General features: G+C 38.4%; 1 pseudogene; it reads left to right on the top strand.

Moving 5' to 3' along the window:
* Positions 1-9,285: 9,285 nt before the first annotated feature.
* Positions 9,286-10,187, top strand: LOC149119430 (vomeronasal type-1 receptor 90-like; annotated as a pseudogene).
* Positions 10,188-13,588: the final 3,401 nt, after the last annotated feature.

Genomic DNA, 13,588 nt, shown 5'->3' with positions numbered 1-13,588 from the left:
AATGAATCTTGATGCAAATAGAATGGGAGAGGGAGTGGCAGATGGGAGGGTTGCAGGTGGGAGGGAAGTTATGGTGGGGGGAAAGCCATTGTGATCCATAAACTGTACTTTTGAAATTTGTATTTACTAAATAAAAGTTAAAAAATAAAATATTAAAAAATAAATAACTTTAATACTTGAGGTGATTTTATCCCCAACTATAATCTCGGGGGTGATAAGATCTGAGAAGCAAGTCTATTTGGGCTTCTTGAGCTACTGAAAACAAATTGACAAAGTAAAGTTCTTGCTTGCAATGATTCTATGAAATGGCAAAACTGTGTAGATACCCCCATGCAGCCTGAAAAATGTGTCACATACACATTGGAGATATTAATAAAAAAGGATGGAGACTACCACAGGTTGTCAAGGGGAATGAGGTTGGGATGAGGAAAGGAAAGATGTTTATTGAAGGATGCAAAGTTCAACTGAGTATAAAAGAAAACATTTTAATGAGTTATTACACTGCAAGTTGACCACCATTGGTAATATATTATATATTTTCATAGTCAGTTTTGTAGCCTGGCAGGTTAAGCCTCTGCTGGAAACACTGACATCCTGTATGGGTGCCAGTTCAAGTCCCAGCTACTCCACTTCCAACCCAGATCTTTGCTAATGCCCTTGGAAAATAGTGGAAGATGCCACAAGAGTTTGGGGCCCTGTACGCAGGTGGGTGACCCAGAAGAAGCTCCACGCTTCAGGCTTCATCCTGGCCCAGCCACAGCTGTTTCCATTTGGGGAGGAACAAATGGATGGAAGATTCTCTCTCTCCTCCCTCCCTCCTTTCTATTCTCCTTCTTTCCCTCCCTCCCTCAGTCCCTTTCTCTGTAATCCTGGCTCTCAAATAAAGAAAAGTAAATGTGAAAATAATGCACAATGTATTTCTCATTTGCTAAAATGATTGATATTTAAGGTAAGGCATTTGGTATGGTAGTTAAGATCCTGGTTGAGATAACTGCATCTCATATCAAAGTGCCTGGGTTAGAGTATGCCTGACACCTGTAATGAGTTCCTGGATCACAGCTTCATCCAGCTTCAGCCCCAGCCATTGTGTATATTTGGGGAGTGAAGAAGGAAGTAAAACCTCTGTAACTTTCTCTGTCTCTCAGATACATACATGCATTCATACATACACACATGCATGCAGACATACATTTTTAGAGAAACACATTTTATCTAAAATTAGTAAATTGGATAGTGAGGGATGTGGTAATCATCTTGACTGCATTTTTATATAATGCACCTATGAGTCAAAACATCACATCATGTTCCATAAATACACAATTATTATTTGTCAATTAAAATGAAATTAAAAAATAAAATGTTAAGAGTGAAAAGCCCCTGGATAGCCTTACATATTAAGGTAACTCATGAGATACATACCCTATAATCCTTGAAGTCCAGAAAGTATATAACATTAAATGGAATATTCTTAAAATGGACATTTAGAATATACATTAATTTCATCACATTGAATAGGGAAAGTTTTTCTCAGTAAATGGAAAAATAATGAGTATAAAGAAGAGATTAGTGTTGGATTTCAATCAAGGTAACATTCCCCACTTGTTTCCCACTATATCAGTCTTAGTTTTCCTGTGATCAAGGACAACTGCACCAGGACAAGTGAGAACAAGTATAAATGAAGGAGGAGAGCCACCAGCTCTATTCAGTGAACCTGATGATGAAGACCTCGCTGATCTGGTTCCTCAGTAATCTCATCTCTGGAATGATGGGTGGGCCTTACACAGAGCAGATGGATAACTGTTCCAGAGTAGATAGAAGAGGATACATAAAGGCCACCAGAATGTACACAAGACTCAGAGTTTTTATCCACACGCATATCTACGTGTTGAGAAGAAAAATGTCACAACATCAAAATCAGATGGTACTGGATTCATAAATGGGACCACAGATGTGGGGAGCAACTCAGACTAGACTGTTACTGGAATTAAGACTTATTCTATGCATCTGCTCTCCCACAATATGGCGCTAAGAAGGGAGTAACAACTTCTATGCAGCTGCCTCTCGCCAACTTGAGTGATGACCTGCAGGAGCTGATCCTGCTCCTGATTGGAGAAGAGCAGCGTACTCGGAATGTGGGTAGCAGAGTTGGGATTGGTGGAAGAGGACTATAAAGGAGGAGAGAGACAACATGCACCAAGAACACCTGAGGAACATCTGAGCAGCCCCCGAGAGAGCCGGCTGGCAGTGTGCCACTCCCCCGCGGAAGTGGGGAAAGTGGCGGGGGGAACCGCCCTTCCACGGAGGTGGAAGGGACGGTAGCCAACCCAGGAAGAACCAGCAGCAAACCCGGGGAGGGCCGAGCAGACAAAAGAACAGCGCAGGGTCCTGTGTCGTTCCTCCATGAAGACAGGGAGCGACATAATGGTGCCATGACTCGGATAGGGAACCTAGGAGGGAAGAAGTGGGAAAAAGTGGGAAAATATCAGAGATAGAGACTAGCAAAGAGCCTAGGGAAAATCTGGACAGAAAAGGTGCCGGAAGGAGCTATCGAAAGCCTAGGCATAGACTCAGATACGGACTGTGGGAGAAAAGCTAGGAGATTAAAAGCAAAAGTGAAACCTAGAAGAAACTTAGACTCGGATACGGACTGTGGGGAGAAGCCAGGAGAAATGAGAGGGGAATATTGTTGGAAGAAAAGTTAGGAAACATACTGGGTAGAGAAAAATATGTTAGGGAGGATGAAGCCGCGGGGGTATGCCGAGGCAGAGACATAAGCCAGGTTGGAATTCTTCAAGTCAGCCTGGGGAGCAAAAAGCGAAAAGCTAAAACCAGAGGCGGAGATGTAAGCCAGGTTGGAATCCGTCAGATTAGCCCAGGGAGCAAAAGACGGGAAGCCAAACTGGGAGCGGAGACGTAAGCTATAGGTTGCATTTCGTCAGGTTAGCCCGGGGAACTTAGACTGAAAACTGAGAAGTGGAAGCGTAAGCTAGGCTGTGTGATTCACGTAAGCCACCACACGTAGAGAGACTGTGCAGGGCACAAATGGGGAGAGCGCAAGGGGCGGGAGTAGGAAACGCGGGGCTAGCATGAAGGCCACAGAGAACGCGGAGTACGCGAAGCCGGGAAGCCGTCCAGGGCCGGGAAGCCGCCGCGGTGTGAGGCACCGAGAAGCAGCCTCGGGGCGGGCGTCAGGAAGCCGCAGGGATAAGAGAAACAGAAGTTTAGAAGTAAAATGAGAGAAATAGGAATGCTGGCAGATAGAAGTAAAATAGGAGAAATAGGAATGCCTGGAGGTAGAGAAATAGAGAAAAATAAGGCCTCCCCACAACATGGCAATGAGAGAGCTTGGATTTGGTCTGCTGATTAGTAAGATGATAAGCACCTGCTGGCGGCTAGCAACTTACCCGCTGCAGGTCACCGAAGACAGGCACGTTATCAATACCAATAAGTCTCCCCACAATACGGCAATGAGAAAGCTTGGATTCGGTTTGCCTGATTGGTAGGGCTTGTAAGCACCTGCAGGCAGTTCTAGCAGAGCAGAGCATGCGCTGCAGGGCACCGAACACAGGCACGCATCAGTGCCTAAAAACCTCCTCACAACATGGTGAAGAGAGGACCTGGATTCGGTTTGCCTGATTAGTAGGGTTTGTAAGCACCTGTGGGCAACTCCAGCAAGCAGAGCAGAGTGTGCCGCGGGGCACCGAAGACAGGCACGTATCAACGCCAAAAAATAAAAAGAAAGGGGGAATTGTGGGGAGCAACTCAGACTAGACTGTTACTCGAATTAAGACTTATTCTATGCATCTGCTCTCCCACAATATGGCGCTGGGAGAGGAGGAAACAGCTTCTACACAGCTGCCTCCAGTTCAACCAATAAACTGTAGGACCTGCTCCTGATTGGAGGAGAGCAGCGTACTTGGCATGTGGGTAGCAGAGTTGGGATTGGTGGAAGAGGACTATAAAGGAGGAGAGAGACAACATGCACCAAGAACACCTGAGGAACATCTGAGCAGCCCCCGAGAGAGCCAGCCGGCAGTGTGCCGCTCCCCCGTGGAAGTGGGGAAAGTGGCGGGGGGAACCGCCCTTCCACGGAGGTGGAAGGGACGGTAGTCAACCCGGGAAGAACCAGCAGCAAACCCAGGGAGGGCCAAGCAGACAAAAGAACAGCGCAGGGTCCTGTGTCGTTCCTCCATGAAGATGGGGAGTGACACACAGATGTAACAGTTCTGCTTAGCTTAAAGGTTCACATATGGATAAGTCATAGCAAAGAGATGGCTGTTAGGTTTCAGAGAAATAGAAAGTTTGTTAGTTGATAAAATCTAGTTCCTCTACTTCAGAGTGTGTAAAGCCTGTGAGTAAAATTGAAAGAGGAGACTGAGGGTTAAGTGACAGGGCAAAGTGGACTGGAGGTCCTCATGTGTATAAGTTATCTGGGGGATAGTGCAGACCATGACCTGTGTAGGTGAAATGCAGGTATCCTTTCTGTCCTCCAGAAATGCACTTAGCCTGGAGTAGAGTTAAATAGAGGAAATTTAGCCTGAATTCTGCTACCAGTGCAGATTCCCTGACTCACGCATGTGTTCCCTGGGGAAAAAAAAATCACTATTCCTCAGAATTCATCAGGCACAGTTTCCTGATTTACAGGTGCTTTACTATTTTGCCGAGAACCTGAAACCACAGGAGAACTTATGGGGATGCCACCAGGTGGCTTCTGGAGCAATGGGGATAGCTTGACAAACCAGAGGTGTACTTGTTCTGAAGTAAAGACTACTGTTCTACTTTTATTGGTTGTCAGTGGCTGAGAGCATACAACCTGCCCAGGCAGGACTGCCTTGGAGAAATGAGTCCACAGGTGAGAAGAGTGAAACCCAGCTGCTCTCCTCTGCTCTCTCCAGAAACCAGGAAAGTTCATTTATCCCTGAGGTGGCTCCTATTTTTCATGATGCCAAGTCTCAGGCTGTCTTGCTTCCACAAGTAAAATGACAGTTATGGGCCTGAAGGGAGATGAGCTGATGCCATACTTTCCCTATAAAAACACCTTAGGGATTCATCTAATAATGGATTCATATCAGGGACTCAGCTGGGTGAGTGTCTTTCTGTTTCATGTACAGAGTGATCTCCAAGAGCAACTGGGTTCTGAGGTAAAAAAGAATTCTTTCCTATGATATATTAGCAGAATTCTCTGCTCATGATATCACTCTTAGCTATTACTCTACAATTAATGCAACAAATATTTCTAGACATGAAATGATAAACTTTGTGAATTGTGTAAGGCCATACAAAATAGGTTTGCAAAATTATATTTGTGATTTATGATGCACTTGAATTGGATTTGTACTTGATTTCTTCATTATATTTCCCAGTTTAACTTATGATTTTTATCTCAATTAAATTTGATCTAGTAAGGCACTTGATGTAGTACCTTGAATATAGTGTACTATATTCTAGTGCTAATATCTAGTACTCTTGGAAGAAAGGGAGGATGTAATCATGATATTGTTGTGAATATAGTGGAATAAAATGACAGGGATTCTCCATTTGTGGCTGTACAGGTATTGACCCTTCAAGAAATCTGACTGACAAAATGCCTCTATTGATATGTTCAAAAATTGCAGTGTTAGGTCTTAAAGTCTTTATTTTAAAACTTTGCATTCATGCCTTCTGGGGGATAATATTCAGGTGTCCTGGCACCACCTGGCCCTGATCAGGGAACTGGGAGCCCAGGATGTATTTGTCATTTTTTTTCTAAATTCGCCTTTTGACAGGGTTGCAATGGCTATCACCTCCTTAGAAGAGTGATGCACTAGGAAGCATGTTATTAGCTCTAAAAACCATAGATTTATCCCTTCCTGGTGTCTATTTGACTCTGGTAGTTTAATAAACACAATTTTAGGGAGCAATTTTAGGTGTATCCAAGTCCACAGCATAAGATTCTTATTATATTTTCCTGCTAAAGTTTCTGTCTTCTACTTCTGTGGTGACACTATAAAACCCATGCTTTTTCTCAGGGTCCTGGGAGTTCCATGTGTCAGATTATGACTGTGCTTCTCATCAACACTGTGCTTTCACATGAATTTGCTTTAAATTCAGTTTCCAAAGAATGGGTGACACATTGCAGTCACTCATTGAAATTGGATGCTTTCCCTATTTATTCTTCTGGGATTGGGGGATTTTATAAAAATTCCTTTTATTGAGCTAATCATGGTGGAGAAGATATTTATCCACCTGAATCTGCCAACTGAATTAATTCCATCATTGAATCTATCAATCTACTTCCACATATCAATTCATCTAAAATTCTCATAATCATTTTAATGTTGTCAATGATGGCATAGTTCTTTAAATGCTGATCAATAAGTATGGTAAAACTTATAATGGAAATAACATGGGAGATTAGCATAATAACAACATAGTATATTCTGTCATATATTCTCATTTTTCTAAATCTACATAAAATGCAAACATCATTGTGCATTCATTCATAAAACAATACTCTATTTTAGCACTAATATACCAATTCACTAACAGTTGATACTACAAAAGAGGTGACAAAAGAGGCTTTATCAAAATTATTTTTCTTGAGGAAACCATTTAGTGCAGTGAGTTAAGCTGCCACGTGGGACACCTACATCCCAATTCAGAGTGTTGCTTCAAGTCCTGGTTACCGCATGCTTCTGACGCATCTTCCTCCTGCTGCTAAAGCACCTAGAAAACAGCAGATGATGGCCCATCTCAAGCACGAGGATCTTTGATGTACATATGGGAGAATGAAGCAGAGCTCTTCAGCAGTGCCTTTGAACAGGCCTGGCCCCAGCTTTTGAGGGCGTCTAGGGGATGAACCAATGAGTGCAAGATATTTCACTCTATGTATACATGCCTGCCTTTTCACCTTTTGAGTAATAATTTTTAACACCATACTTTGTGTATCAAGTAGCCCTTGAGTTTGTGCAGATGGCTTCTCCCTGTCATTACACTGCTTCTATTTCATGTCCATGTCTAATCTAAGCCCAGGGATTTCATCATCAGTCTTTTTACTCTTGGTCCATTTAACTGTGATATTTCCCTCACCATGATACAAGATCACATAAACACTTTGGAGATTAACATGAAAGCCAGAATAAAGAGGGTGAATGTTGTCCACACTTTCTGTCTCCTGAGAGTGCTCAGAGGCTGCACCATCAGCCCAGAAACCCCAGATCGTCACATCTTACAGTGAGAACTGAGCTGTACATTCAGAATTTTAAGTATTTACTTTGTTAATAAAGGACTCGATTCTCCTTTACACTCTGTCCAAATTATAGGTGACCATGCTCAAGCTTTCTTATGTTCCATTTCTGCCATCTCAGCAGATATTATTGCACATTTAGTGATGCTTCCATGATGGGATTGTCAGATGACTCACATAAAATCACAGGATACAAAATTAACATTAAAATTAAAATAAGCAATAAATTACATACTGTTTTCCATGTATATGTTGTCTACAACTATCAATTGTTAAATTCTAAAAATTAAGGCAAAGATTCAAAAAATTGTGTAAATGATAGCACTTCAACTATTATACTCATTTTTCTCTCTCCAACTCTACATTATCAAGAGACTCAATGGAAAAACATCAATTCATGATCAGTAAGATCAAGTCTGTTTCAGTGCATGGTGGGCATTTATAGAAAGAGGGACACGGGTTAGGGAGAATCAGCTAATTATTACTGTTGTGAGAGAAGAAAATATTGAAATTCTTACCTACTCTTTTTCATGTAATTATATTTTACCTCCTTTGCTGAATGTCTCATAATGTACGGAGTATCCCAAAGTGAATATATGCATGTATACCAAAAGTATTCCAGAAATATTATTTCATGCTTAAATATATTATTGAAATTGAATTGGTTTAGATCCTCTAAATGTCAGACAGCATAAATAATATCCATATTTTGTAACATCAAAGAGGAAGAAGCGACTTAAATAATTCATACAGTGAAGGATAATGATCTACAAAGACAAGAGAAAATTCACCACATATTAGTGTCAGAACAAAAATAAATATTAAGACAATATACAGAAACTGCCTTCAATAAACAAAGGTAAATTTAGATTAATTTCTGAAGTAAGATCTAGAGATTACATATCAAAGTAGCTTCATAGATGCACACTCCAGAAATGAAAAAAAATGATTTTCTGCATGAAATTAAGAAAGCACAAGATGAAGAAATTTCAATACATGCAGAATATCATCAGTGTAAAAGTAAAAAAAAAAATTAGATATAATCTGACATTACAAGTTCTGCATATTTAAATTAGAATTAAGTTAATTAAATTAATATTCTAGTCAGTGTAATCCTGGTGCTTTCCCTGGCTATAGGAAATGCTAAGGGTAGACATACATGTTTTTGGGCAATCAGTTATTCAGTTTCAATACATAAGTGTGTTTTCATTTTACTATAGTAAGTCTTTGAAGAAAGGCCACCATTCAATCAACTATGCAATTTTTCATTTGTTAACTCCTGCAAGTCATGTGGTTCTAGAGTTTTCCACTTCAGACATTCATTCCTGAATATGAGTCATTTTTGCATTATGTGTGTGTGTGTGTGTGTGTAAAGAGAGTACTTCAAGGAGTTTAAAGAAAAATTAAATTTAAGATAATTTTATTTTGCAAAATTTTTGAAACCCCCAAATAGAGCAATCTTCAAAGGGGTCAGAAAATGGATATAATGAAAAAACTTAATTTGTTGTAGAGAGTAGTGCAAAAGTCTAATGTGCTGTACATTGTGATTTAATGCTATAACTAGCACTCAAACAGTATTTTTCACTTTGTGTTTCTATGTGGGTGCAAACTGTTGAAATCTTTACTGAATATATGCTAAGCTGATCTTCTGTATATAAAGAGAATTGAAAATGAACCTTGATGTGAATGCAAGGGGAGAGGGAGCGGGAAAGGGGAGGGTTGCGGGTGGGAGGGAAGTTATGGGGGGGAAGCCATTGTAATCCATAAGCTGTACTTTGGAAATTTATATTCATTAAATAAAAGTTAAAAAAAATCTTCATCCTAAATTTATATCTATGAAATGTAGGAAGTTTGTATACCTTAAGTCATAAATGGAAAAAAGAATCTTTGCAATATCAGGGTTCCTTAAAAATAAGTGTGTACAATATAAATAATTACTTGTAGTAATTTTCATGACAAAAAGAAAGGCCACTGGTGATGTGAGATCTGTTTATTTGTTTGTTTCACAGGTATCCAAAAAGGCTTCTTGTATGCTTTTAATATGAACAAAATTTCCACTTATGTTGTCATTAAAAATTATGTATTTTTTCCAAGCTTCCATTTGAATCTTAGCCAATGTCTTTATCTTTCTCTTCAATATCTTCACAATCCACCAAGATCTTAGGCCTACGCCCACTAATGTGACCATCTCTCACCTGGCTTTTTCCACATAATGATGCTACTCACTACACTGTATATTTTATTTCCAGACATGTTCAAGTCGCTAAATTTGCCAAGTGACTTAAAATGTAAGGCTTTGTTCTATTTGAGTAGAGTGATGAGGGGGTCTCTCTGTCTGTACCACCTGCCACCTTAGCATCATCCAGGTCATCACCATCAGCCCCAGCACCTTCTCTTTGTCAAGATTTAAACACAAGCTCACAAATTATATTATCCATTCTTTCTTCTGTTTTTGGTCCTTCAACCTGTTGTCCAATGATCATCTACAGTGCAGCTCTATCTAACATAACCAATCTATTCCATATCAGTAAGTACTGCTGAATTTCTTCAATGAACTCCATCATCATGGAAATATATTTCACACTTGCATTGTCCCAGAAAATCTTTGTAGAAATCATGCTTTTCTCCAGTGCTTATATGGTGATCTTCTTATCTAGCCATCAAAAGAGGTCTGAATACCTTCAAAGCATGAGGGATTTCCCAAGGACCTCCCCAGCAAAAAGAGCCACCCATACTGTCCTGCTGTTGGTGAGTTTCTTTGTGATCATGTATACTGTGTGGATATCATAATGTCATCCTTCTCAACCATATTGTGGAAATATGATCCAGTTGATCTGCATGCCCAGAAACTTGTGGGAAATATCTATGCCACTGTCAGTCCTTGGTGCTTATTAGGGCTAATAAATGAATACTTGGAATTCTTCAAAACATGAGTGATATGACATCAATTTTAACAAGCTGATAAAACACACCTGAAAACATAAATTCTATCAAGTACAATATTTAAAAATCCAGAATTTTAATTCTAATTTAAACATGCAAAACTTGTATTTTTAACTTTGTATCTAAATATTTTAAAGATGTATATATTTATTGGAAAGGCAGAGCTACAAAGAGACAGAGACAAAGACATAGAGAGAGGTCTTCCATCTGCCAGTTCAATCCCCAGATGGCAGCAAAGGCCTGAGCTGGGGCAATCCAAAGCTGGAGCCAGGAGCTTTTTCAATGTCTCCCACAGGAGTGTAGGGGCCCAAGGACTTGGGTCATCTTCTACTGCTTTCTTATGTCATACCAGAGAGCTGGATCAGAAGTGGAGCAGTCAGGAATTGAACTAGCACACATATGAAATGCTGGTACTGCAGGTAACAGCTTTACCTGCTATGCCACATCACCAGCCTCTAAATGTTTTTTCTCTTGGACACTGCCTCTGTTAGTTCAATGTTCTGCATGTATTGAAGTTTATTCATCTTGTTCTTTCTTAATTTCATGCAAGAGGACATTTGCATTTCTTTTTGTGGTGTGCTCTATGAAACTACGTTTGGTACCTAATCCCTAGATCTACTTAGAAATTAATCTAAGTTTACCTTTGATTGTTGAAGGCAGTTACTCTATGATGTCTTAATATTTATATCTGTTCTGACACTATATTAAAGGTGTGGACCTTGCTCTTGTATTTGTATATCATCACCCTTATTTTATCACTTATTTAAGTCTTTTTTTTCCTCTATGATGTCACAAAGTATAGATATTACTGAAGTATTTTTTGTTAAATTTTCACTTTTGACCCAATAAACTTCTGAATCACAGGTTTGTATCTTGTGATCAATTTTGGAAATTTATGCCATAAAAATTCTAATAATACTGTCCTTTATTTCTTTTCCTTAGTCCAGAGAAACAGCTAGTAGTTTAATTCTTTCTCAGTCTAAGCTTTTTATATGTAGGTTTATATTTTAAATTCCATTCATTTACTCTTTACTGTGTTTGAATGTACTCACTGTGCTTAATAATATAGTTCAATAGTCTTCAGCTCAGCTCATGTTTAACATGGTTCACATTAAGTAGATTCACTACCTATTCAGTTATGTACTTGCTGTTTCCAAAATATACCTTTTTATGCATATAGTATCCTGTTTTCATTTTCATTTATTTTTATTTTTCTACAGCCATTGTATTCACTTACAGTGTAACAATACGATCCCTATGTCTGAAGCTTATGTGATGTGGAATTTTATTTTGGTTATCTCTTGTGTAAAAAATAATATAAAAATTGATTCTCATATAAGTGATAATTCACTTTGAAGTGTTTGCAGTTAGTTATTTTTAAGTCCTTTTGCCCCCTCCAAACTGAGCAACCCAAATAGATTAGTCATTTTTTTAAATAGGTCTTATATGAAACAAGAACTTGCTTCTTTAATTTCTTCTCTAGACCATTTTCTTGGTTTAATTTTGTAGTTTTGGAGTCTTCAAATTTTCCTTCCACATTATTGGGAATTTTAGGGAATCTAATAACATTTCAGGATTTTGACTTTCTGTATTATAAATTATTAGAATATATAACAAATTTTCCAAAAATCACAGTTATCACTATTATAGAAAGTAACATTTTAGATAGATTTCTTGTACTAAACAATCATATTTCATGAGAAATCTTTTTCTTATTTTTGTTTGGAACATATTCCTCATATTCTTCTTGCTCAATGTACTAGAGCATCATGATAATATGTAGAAAACCATTATTTTAATATCATACAAATATTTTCATGTTTTTTTCACAAACTTATGAAATATTGCATTTCTTTGCCATTAATAGTCCCTATATACAAGTTCAGAATTACAGTTTTATGATAGCATTAAATGACTATTTGTAAGAATATTTATCTGATTCAGGATTATTCACTCCTCTTCATTAGCACTCCCATGAATCTAAAAAAAATCATTTTAAAATTTCTGTCTAAATTGTGGGCTATCTTAAATGATCTTAATGAAATGAACATGTAGGTATCTATCACTATTACACTTCACTTGATAATTTCTATTGTCATTACAATGCCCCAAAAATATAATCTGCTGGATTTCTGCTGTGAAGGATGCAATGACAATTTTATACCTAAAATTTATACCTACTTAAGCACTTAACTATGGTTTCTGAACTGGAAATATTATCCTTTGTTTCCTGTTCAAAATGTTCCCATTTATTTCTATGCTTAATTAAAAAACTTTTACATAAATTACTTAACTATATATGTGTTCATGTACTTCATTCTTTGTTGTTTACATATTGATATTGATTGCTTTTAATGAATCAATGAAAACTGAAGAATCCTCTGTTGATTTCTCTCTGTTAATATAATGGAAAATGTATATATTTTTCCTATTTAAAGGATTTTTGTGTTACGAATTTGGAGCTTTTAACTATTAAGCTCATAAATACCTAATGGTTTATAATATTTCCTAACATTGTCTATAGTGATTAACACTTTAAATTCATCAAATTATTTTTGTTCATAGCATCTTCAAACAAAACTTTATTTTATCTTCATTCTTATTATATATACTACTATGTATATATATTTAACATTTAGTTCAATATATTTATTTAACATATATTTATATATGCAGTCCATCATAATTAATTATCGATAAAAAAACTGCCATATAGTTAATCTGACCTGTTTTATAAATTTCAAAGACAAAAGGGAGTATCACCAGCTTCCTTTAGATTAAGTAATCTATCTGTATCACACACTAAGTGTGACTATGCAGTACTAAAGTTATATTCATTTTGCATCTTACATCCTACAAGAGAAGAAAATTTGAGTCCTTCATTCTTTGAGCTAAAATTTTCTCCCATATTAAAATTCCAATTGTTTTCCATGCCAAGTACCCATAAAACCTATTTATATGGATTACTACAAAAATTTTATTAAGAGGTAGGGCCGGCGCCGCGGCTCACTAGGCTAATCCTCCGCCTAGCGGCGCCGGCACACCAGGTTCTAGTCCCGGTCAGGGCGCCGGATTCTGTCCCGGTTGCCCCTCTTCCAGGCCAGCCCTCTGCTGTGGCCAAGGAGTGCAGTGGAGGATGGCCCAGGTGCTTGGGCCCTGCACCCCATGGGAGACCAGGAAAAGCACCTGGCTCTTGGCTCCTGCCATCGGATCAGCGCAGTGCGCCGGCCGCAGCGCGCCGACTGTAGCGGCCATTGGAGGGTGAACCAACGGCAAAGGGAGACCTTTCTCTCTGTCTCTCTCTCTCACTGTCCACTCTGCCTGTCAAAAAAAAAAAAAAAAAGAGGTAGATACTATTAGTGGAAACTCATGAAACTGATTACGTAACTTGACTTGCAAAATCATCTTGAAAAGATTTGT

The sequence above is a fragment of the Oryctolagus cuniculus genome, chromosome Y, assembly GCF_051225735.1.
Source record: "Oryctolagus cuniculus isolate XC-2025 breed Fujian yellow rabbit chromosome Y, ASM5122573v1, whole genome shotgun sequence".
In the NCBI taxonomy this organism is placed as follows: domain Eukaryota; kingdom Metazoa; phylum Chordata; class Mammalia; order Lagomorpha; family Leporidae; genus Oryctolagus; species Oryctolagus cuniculus.
The sequence above is the reverse complement of the archived record's forward strand: the minus strand, read 5'-3'. Positions and strand labels throughout refer to the sequence as shown.